This window comes from Acomys russatus, chromosome 4 (assembly GCF_903995435.1).
Source record: "Acomys russatus chromosome 4, mAcoRus1.1, whole genome shotgun sequence".
Taxonomy (NCBI): domain Eukaryota; kingdom Metazoa; phylum Chordata; class Mammalia; order Rodentia; family Muridae; genus Acomys; species Acomys russatus.
Window position 1 is genome coordinate 14666195 of NC_067140.1, and position 8087 is coordinate 14674281.

The window sequence follows — 8087 nt, forward strand, 5'->3', positions numbered from 1 at the left end:
GTGGGCACTTTGCCTGGCAGGCTGGCACCTGTCTGCCCTATTCAAGTCCCAAGGGCACAATGCCTGCTGGATCCTGAGCCTGGAGCACACTGTGTCCAGCTGCAGCCTGTTCCCTGGGGGCTGTGATTTCCACCAAGTTAGTTTTTACCCTTGGGGAGAATGGGTCTCCCAGACAGGAGTGGAGACAGACAGCCTCCCTGCACCTGGTTCCCTCTCAGGACTCCAAGCAGAAGGTACATTGGGACTGTAAATAAAAATACAGCTGGTCCAGCCCTCAGCAAACTTGCTGCACATGGAGCATGAGTTTAGGCAGTGAAGAGTATATGTGTTGCCCGAGTCAGGTCACATCCCCAGCATCGGTACTGTTGTGGGATCAGGGCCTTCTAGGACTTCTCGGCTTGGAGGCTAGATGTACCCAGTGAGCATAGATGGGAGACAGGGAGGGAGGATCAGAGCTGAGACCCTTCACTGCCAACACAACACGTGGATGGGTGGGTGGATAGATGAATGAATAAACGAACACCCTTACCCTGCATCTCCTTGCCCCAGGTACAGCCCCTTTAACTTGAATGTACAAAGGCCACCCAGAGTCTCAGCCACCTCATCTTTGCTGAGCATGCCATGGGGCACCATCAACATGTTCAAAAATCTCCCCGGCCTCTTTCTGTAGAGTCAAGCTGGGTTCACCTGTTCCCATGTAGGTCACAGGCTCTGCCTGCTCGCTGCCAGACTTTGGAGGGGTCCAGTCCTTTTTCAGATAAGGAAACTGTGGCAGAGAAAGGTTCTATGACTTGCCCAGGTCACACTCAGACTTGCTTTGGAGCCTAGATTTGAACTTGGATCTGTCAGATCCAAAGCTCAGACTGTTTGCCACTAGGCATGTGGCTATCCCTTCAGGACCTGAACTTACGATCTCTACACTCTGTCACTGCCTGGTGTCATGCACCTATCTCCAGGGGCTCACTGTGCTCTGGATCTGAAATTCCTGCTGGTGCTCACAGGTAGAAAGTTCTAACCCCAATGAGGAGGGGACCAGAAGTAGGGCCTTGGGGGTCTGATAAGATCATCAGGGCTCTGACCTCATTAGTGGTCAGTCACTCCTAGACTCTAATTCAATGGGCTGTGAGGAGAAAGCAGGTCACTAGGACACATCTTTGAAGGACATACTTTGCCCAGCCCCTACCTTCACTCTGCCTCTCTTGCTCTGCTTCCTGGAGACTGCATAGGGAGCAGCTTTGCCTCATCACCTGTTCCCTGCTATGATACTCTGAACCAATCAACCATGGATGAAAGCCCCTGAGACATTGAGCTCCAAATCAACCTTGGGTCCAGAAAGCCGAGTTGGGGAAGCATTCCGTCACAGCAGCAGTCTGCACTGACCAACGACATCTTTATCTGGCGTCATTATTTAGGATGTGCTTGCTGCCTTTGCTCCTGTCACTAGGGTGGGTGTGTCCTCTGTCGTGCCCAGTGACTCTCTCCCTCATCCACTTCCTCTGTTTTGTCCTGCCCTAGGGAGTTCACAGTCTCCTGAGCCCAGAGCTCAGAGATTGGCTTTATCTAGCTTTCAGTGTTAGCTTGCTGGCTGTGGGCACCTCAGCCACTGCCCTCTAACCTCATTCCCACTTTATTTCAGGGCCCTGAGCATGTGAGGGCTTGAGAAAGGTGGCACAGCTGTATGGCTGTATGGTCCAGGGGAAGAAAGACAGGAAAGGCAGGCATGTCAGCTGCTGCCCCACCTCTTTCCCTGGACCGCAGGGCTGCAGTTTCCTTTCCCTCTGCCACTTCCATTTATGGGCTTATGAAATATTAACTGAGTAGCTACTACATGCCAGACACATACTGGAGGCTGAGGTGTCCGTTGAGCTCAGTGTATGTCCCACGGCTGCCCCCTACCTTGTAGTAGCTACTACATGCCAGATGCATACCGGAGGCTGAGGTGTCCACTGAGCTCAGTGCATGTCCCAACACTGCGCCCCCACCACCACCCTGCGTGTGTACAGATGGTACACGTATACACTCACCCATGCCCTGATCCCACAGACATACATGTACTATTGCCAATTGATAAAGCACAGGCAGCCCCATGAGATACACTCAGGGACAGTCTAAAGAGCATTCCAGGCCAAGGTAGGAGCTGAAAGGTCATGGCCAAGTTGCAATAAAAATGAACTTTCCTTGTTTGTCAAGGTAATGCACACTTATCCTAGGGTGTGGAAGTTGGAGGCCGGAGGATCGGGAGTTCAAGGTTAGGACTTAACAGGAGCTACAGGAGACCCTGCCCCCATTTTTGTTTCTGTATTTTTAATTTTGTTTTGTTTTTCGAGACAGGGTTTCTCTGTGTAGCCTTGGCTGTCCTGGACTCACTTTGTAGAGCAGGCTGGCCTCAGAGAGATCCACCTGCCTCTGCCTCCCCAGTGCTGGGATTAAAGGAGTGAACCACTGTGCCGGGTTAGAAGACCCTGTCTTCAAAAACAAAAACAAAAACAAAAACAAAACTAGCCACCTTGTAGAGAGGAACACAGGGTTTGGGATTCAGACTGGAGAGCCAGAAGGTAGGGGGGGTCTTGAGTGAGCTTGCATTTGAAGAGGCGGCTGTGCCTGTGGTTGAGAAGCAACCTCAGAAGGCGGAGGTGGCGTCTTGGGGGGGGGGGGCGGGCGACAGCGGTGGCGGCTCAGACCTGGGAGGCCGCTGTGGGAGGAGAGAAACTGACAGCTCTGAAATATTTAGGAAGCAGAATGAAGCAGACTCCATGATGGATTGACCTGAGGGAGGTGGGAGGAGGCAGCCAGAGGACGGCTTCCCGGTTTTATTTTATTTTATTTTTTTTTCTGTTTTCACTGACGTTTATTGATCACCTACTAAGAGCCAGGCGCGTCCTGCACTTCGCAAGCGCCACCTTCTCTGTTCTTCATGTAACCCCATAAACTAAGTCATCACCGTCCCCCTCATCCTCTGAGAAGGAGGCTGTGGGAAACGGGAGCTGGGTCCTCTGGGGAATGAGCCTCCACAGGTCACAGCTACGGAGAAGGAAGAGAGGCACGATGAGTCAGTGCAGACGATGCTGGGCCACACTCACAGAGCCTCTTCTTTGTGCCAGGCAGGGAGTCATCCAATTAGCTAATAATAAGAGGTGACAGCTAAACGCGGTGACACTCCACATCAACCGTCTCATTGTATTTTCCAACAGCGGGCTTCCGCATTTCTATTACAGAAAGCAGGGCCAGTGGTTCAGAGAGGCTGAGGACTTGCCCAAGGTCACACAGCTAGTTGGTGGTAGATCTGGAATTCCCATAGGCTGTGGCATGGAAAGACGATTAAAGATGGGCAAAGGGCAGGGGCCCAGTGGCTGCTGGGAAGGGCACACTTGAGTTTGGACTATATTCTTCTCTGACCCAAGCCAACGTGGACGCTCAAGGCCTGACTTCCCATGCCAGCTAGAAGCTCTGTGCCTACGTACATACGTGCACGCACGCACACGTGTACACACACACACACAAGTACTTCCTGGGGCTGGCTGCTGCTCACCTGCCAGGGCCAGCATGCTCACTCCCTGTCCCAGGTGTCCGGGTTGTACCTGCCTGGTGCCCCGCCCCCGCCCTGCCCGCTTGCAGTGCTGCAGGCACAGCCTCGCTGTACATCATGTTGACAGTAGAAATTACATCCCGGCTGCTGTTTTACACCGCACCCTGTCAGAACTCACCGCAGCCCAGTGATCAGGACAAATTGAATACCATCCTGGCCGTGTCAATATTTATTCCATTTTACAAACGTGGCCGGATGGGGGGCAGGGACCCGCTGAGGTGCCAGCCAAGCAAAGCCCCAGGAGGGAGGCTGCCTGCCCCCCCCCCCCTGTGGATCACCACCTCTCTTCCAGCTTTCTCTTCCTCCTTCACCCTCCCCTCCTTCTGGACTTTTCGTAATCGGTTAAAATTGAATTTCAGTCTTGATGCTGAAAAAGGCACAAATCATTAACGCATGCTGTAACTAATAATTACAAAATGGAAAAATGGATCTACCCTTCGATCAAAACCCTGAAAGTCACCGCCTCTCCAGAAACCCTGCCCTCTGTCCCCTGAGACCCAGCAACAAGTCCCTTGCCCTGCCTTTGAGAATAGCCCCTTGACTTGCTTGCCTGGGGCCTGCTTCCCTGCAGTTTGGCTATTTTGTTGTTTTACTTGCTTTTGAGCTCCTACTATATACATTCCTTCAGGCCTTTCCCTCCAAATCGTATCTACAAGATTCCTCTTTGCTCCTGTATCCGGATCTTTTTTACTGCTGTATAGTGTTCCACTACATTATTCCCATCTGCCGTCTTCCTGCTCTTCCTTCTGGCTTTTTCTATTCTTTCCTTCTTTGTTTTCTTCCTTCGTCTTACTCCTTAGCTGTGTGTCCCCTGGTGTTGTCTGCGATCTCTAGGAGTTCAGCACACGCTCACTGAGCATACACTTGGTCCCGGCTTCTCCGTGCTACCAGGGTCCTGATGTCCCCTCTGGGGTGCTTTCTACTTTTCCCAGCTGCTGGACTAGGCAACTGCAGCCAGAGCAGATGCCCTGGGGGCACAGAGAGGTCCCTGTGCCCACATCCTGCCTCTTCCTTGGCAAGAAGCTTCACCTCATGATAAACTTACCTCCCAGACTGAAAAGAGGATGGAGGGACCTGAGGGACCCTGCAGTCAAATTCAGAAGGGAGCTGGGTGTGGGGACAGAAGCCTACCTCACCCCCTCCCTCAGCTCTGTCACTCAAAGTCTCAACCACCACCCGCTGTGGACCTTGTGTGTGGGTCTCAGCAAGGCAGAGGTGAGCTGCTGGGGGAGGAGAGCCTCTAGGGGTCAAGAGGGGATCACTTGGATATCCCAGGGGTTCATGTGACACGTTCCTGCCAGCTTCCCTGGTCTCAGAAGCTGTGTGATGAGGCTCGTATTCAGGGTAGTTAATTTTTACTGCAACCCAAGCAGATGACATTAAGGCGTCGGTGCCTTTGCAGGATAGGAGAAAGCTCCCTGGGCAGGAAGGCAAGGTAGACAGGGCAGGAGCTGGCTCCAATCCCACCATGCTGGGTAACCTTTGGCCAGTCTCTGTCTTCTCTGTGCTTCTACACAACAGAAGGCCATAACTGATTCCCAGTGCTCATCTCAGGCCTTGGCAGCCACATATGGAGGCTTATTTAGGACTCAGCCCCCACCCAGGCCTGGGGCATCTGATACATCTGATAACGACCACAGCATTAGAAGACACAGACTATTTCCAGAACTTTCCACAGGCTAGGGCATGTACATTGGATGAGTTGAAAGTAAAAACCTGTGTTTTCTGCCTGCTGGGCCGACTACTCCACAGGGATCCTGGTGCTGTCCAAGCCACTAGGAAGTTCATGGTCACCTCTAGAAATTAGGGCACAGAAAGGTAGAGTAACTTGACGAGGGTGACAGCTAGCCAGTAAGCAGGGAAGCCAGGACCTGGAGGAGGAAGTCTGGCTGCACAGCCTGGCCTGGCCGCTCTGGGAAGGCTCTGAAGCAACTCTTGGCACAGAGTTGCCAACCCTGGCCAGGGAATCAGGCATCTAGCACCCAAGGCATCTCTGACATGTTTTAGCTCACTTCCATAACCAGGGCGAACTCTTACTGTTTTATATTTTATTCATTTTTGTGTGTGCAAGTTTCTATGTATATACGTGTGGGTATATACATGGGGGTGGATGTGGGTGTGTGTGTGTCTGTGTCTGTGCGTGCACACTCTACTGCATGTAGAGGCCAGAGGTTGATGCCCAGTGTCATCCTCAACTGCTTTTTCTCCATTATTCGTTTATCTTTCCTTTTGTGTGTGTGGCTGTTTTCCTTGCATGTATGTCTGGGCACACGTGGCACCTGTGGAGGATAGAAGAGGGCCTTGCATACCTTAGACCTGGAGTTACAGGTGGCTGTGAGCTGCCAAGTGGATGCTGGGGACTCAACCTGGGTTCTCTGCAAGAGCAGCCGGTGCTCTTAACTGCTGAATCGTTGTTTCAGCTCCTCTACTTAATTCTTTTGAGACAGGGTCTCTCAGTAAAACTGGAGACTGTGGATTGACTAGACTGCCTGGCCGTTATGGCCCAGAGGTCTCCCTGTCTCTGCTTTCCCAGGGCTGGTCTTACAGATGCACACACTGTGCCCAGTCTTTTGTGGGTGCTGAGGACACCATCTCAGGTCCTCATTAGTTGGGTGGCAAGCAGGTTCCTGAGCCATCTCTTCGACCCTACATTATGTTTTGAGATGGGCTCTTAACAAACCAGGCTGGTCTCAAATTCACAATATAAAAAAAAAAAATGACTTTGAATTTCTGATCCTCCTGCCTCTGCCTCCCGAATACTGGAACCACAGGCAAGAGTCGCCATGCTTAATTTACTGTTTCGGCTTTGGGAACTGGCACAGTGTTTGCCAGGCTTCCGTCTTTAGTTACCAAGGCACGGGATGGTAGGCTGTGCCCCTAGTGTGGGGCCAGCCCCTGAGACAGATCCTAGCTCCTCAGACCACTTCCTCCACATCTTCACTCTGACCCAGGCTACCCCACACCCCTAACCTTCTGGGCCTCACTTCCCTTCTGCAAAGTGGCAGAGCTGGATGAAAAGAGGTGACAGTCGCAAACCCAGCTTCTGTGGCTACCATAATATCTCTTTCCTCTCTGGGACTGAGTCTCCTCCCTCATCTGTTAAAAAAAGTTTCCACAGTTCCACCACTCTCAACACACACACACACACACACACACACACACACACACACACACACACACACACACACACACACACTAACATGCATGGGTATGCGCACACCGTGATGGCAGGTGGGCAGGGGTCTGCTGCCTGGAAGAGGGCACTGAGGTTGATCTCTGTGTGCTAGTTGAAAGTCCTATGGAAGCCTCTGTGGACAAGGCTTTTGCATCCACCAGATGCTGCATTGTCCAGCCCACCAACAGCCTAGGGTCCGATGCTCACTGTGGCTGGGACATTTCCACATTAAGGCCTCAGCACCAACTGTCTGCAGCTGCAGACACAGGCATCCTGGGGGGCGGTGCATTCCACTGACTCAGATCCGCCACGGACTTGGGACCTGACCTCAGCTCTAGAGATGACAGCAGGCAGGATGCCGCCTGAGCCAGGGCTTAGCCAGCCAGGCCCTGCCAGTCGCAGAGGAGGGAGCCCCAGGCCTACCGCCTGCTGTGCTCACAGCGGGATCAGCGCCCCAGATCTCTCTCAAAGCCAGGCCGACACCACTGGCCTCGCGGCTCATCTCCCGCAGCTCCCTGAGGTCCCGGCGATTATGCCACTGAACATTCCGCTTTCATCTTGTCAACCTCGCAGTAAATTACAGGCCCGGGGAGGCGTGGGTCTCCTCCTTAAACAAGATTCAATTCCACTTAGCTGCCCCCCCTTCCCGCCCCCCCACGTGGCTCCCCCCTCCCTCCAGCCTGCTCAGGATTTATGGCCTTTCCTTGCAGGCAGCTGGTAACCATGGTAGGCTCCTTGGGGAGGCTGCAGGCTGGAGCCTCCTCGGCAGCCCCAGGCTTCAGCTCGGCCACCACCGCCTACACGGCAGGGAGAGGAAAAGGCAGGAGTGTGGGCTTCTAGAAACTTGAGGTTGTGATAACAGCAGCACTGGCCACACCGAGTGCTTCCATCTCACACGCCCAGTCTCCCCTGTCACCATGGCACAGACACCATCACTGACCCATCACACCAGCCAGCACGTCCCATCTTCCTGTTCACTACTGATACAGGTGCCATCCTTGTCCCAGGATATGTATGAACATCTGGGGCTTGGGCTGTGAGGTCAACTTAGAGAAGCCCTTGGTTCTGGGGCTGCGGTTGCTGTAGACGGGACCAGGTCTCTTTCCAGAACCGGTTATTGCAGTCTTGGGACATGGTGGCCATTGCAGAGCTCAGCTTCTGCTCACATTCCTCCAGCGACCAGGAGATCACTCCCTTGGCAGCAGAGCATTTTCTCTAATGATTAGCACAGTTACCTAAGGCTGGACCAGGATTGGCTGCCCCTCACTGACACTGTTTCAGCATTTAAGGCCCTCTGCCTTCTTTCTGGCTGCACGCTGCCTTGTT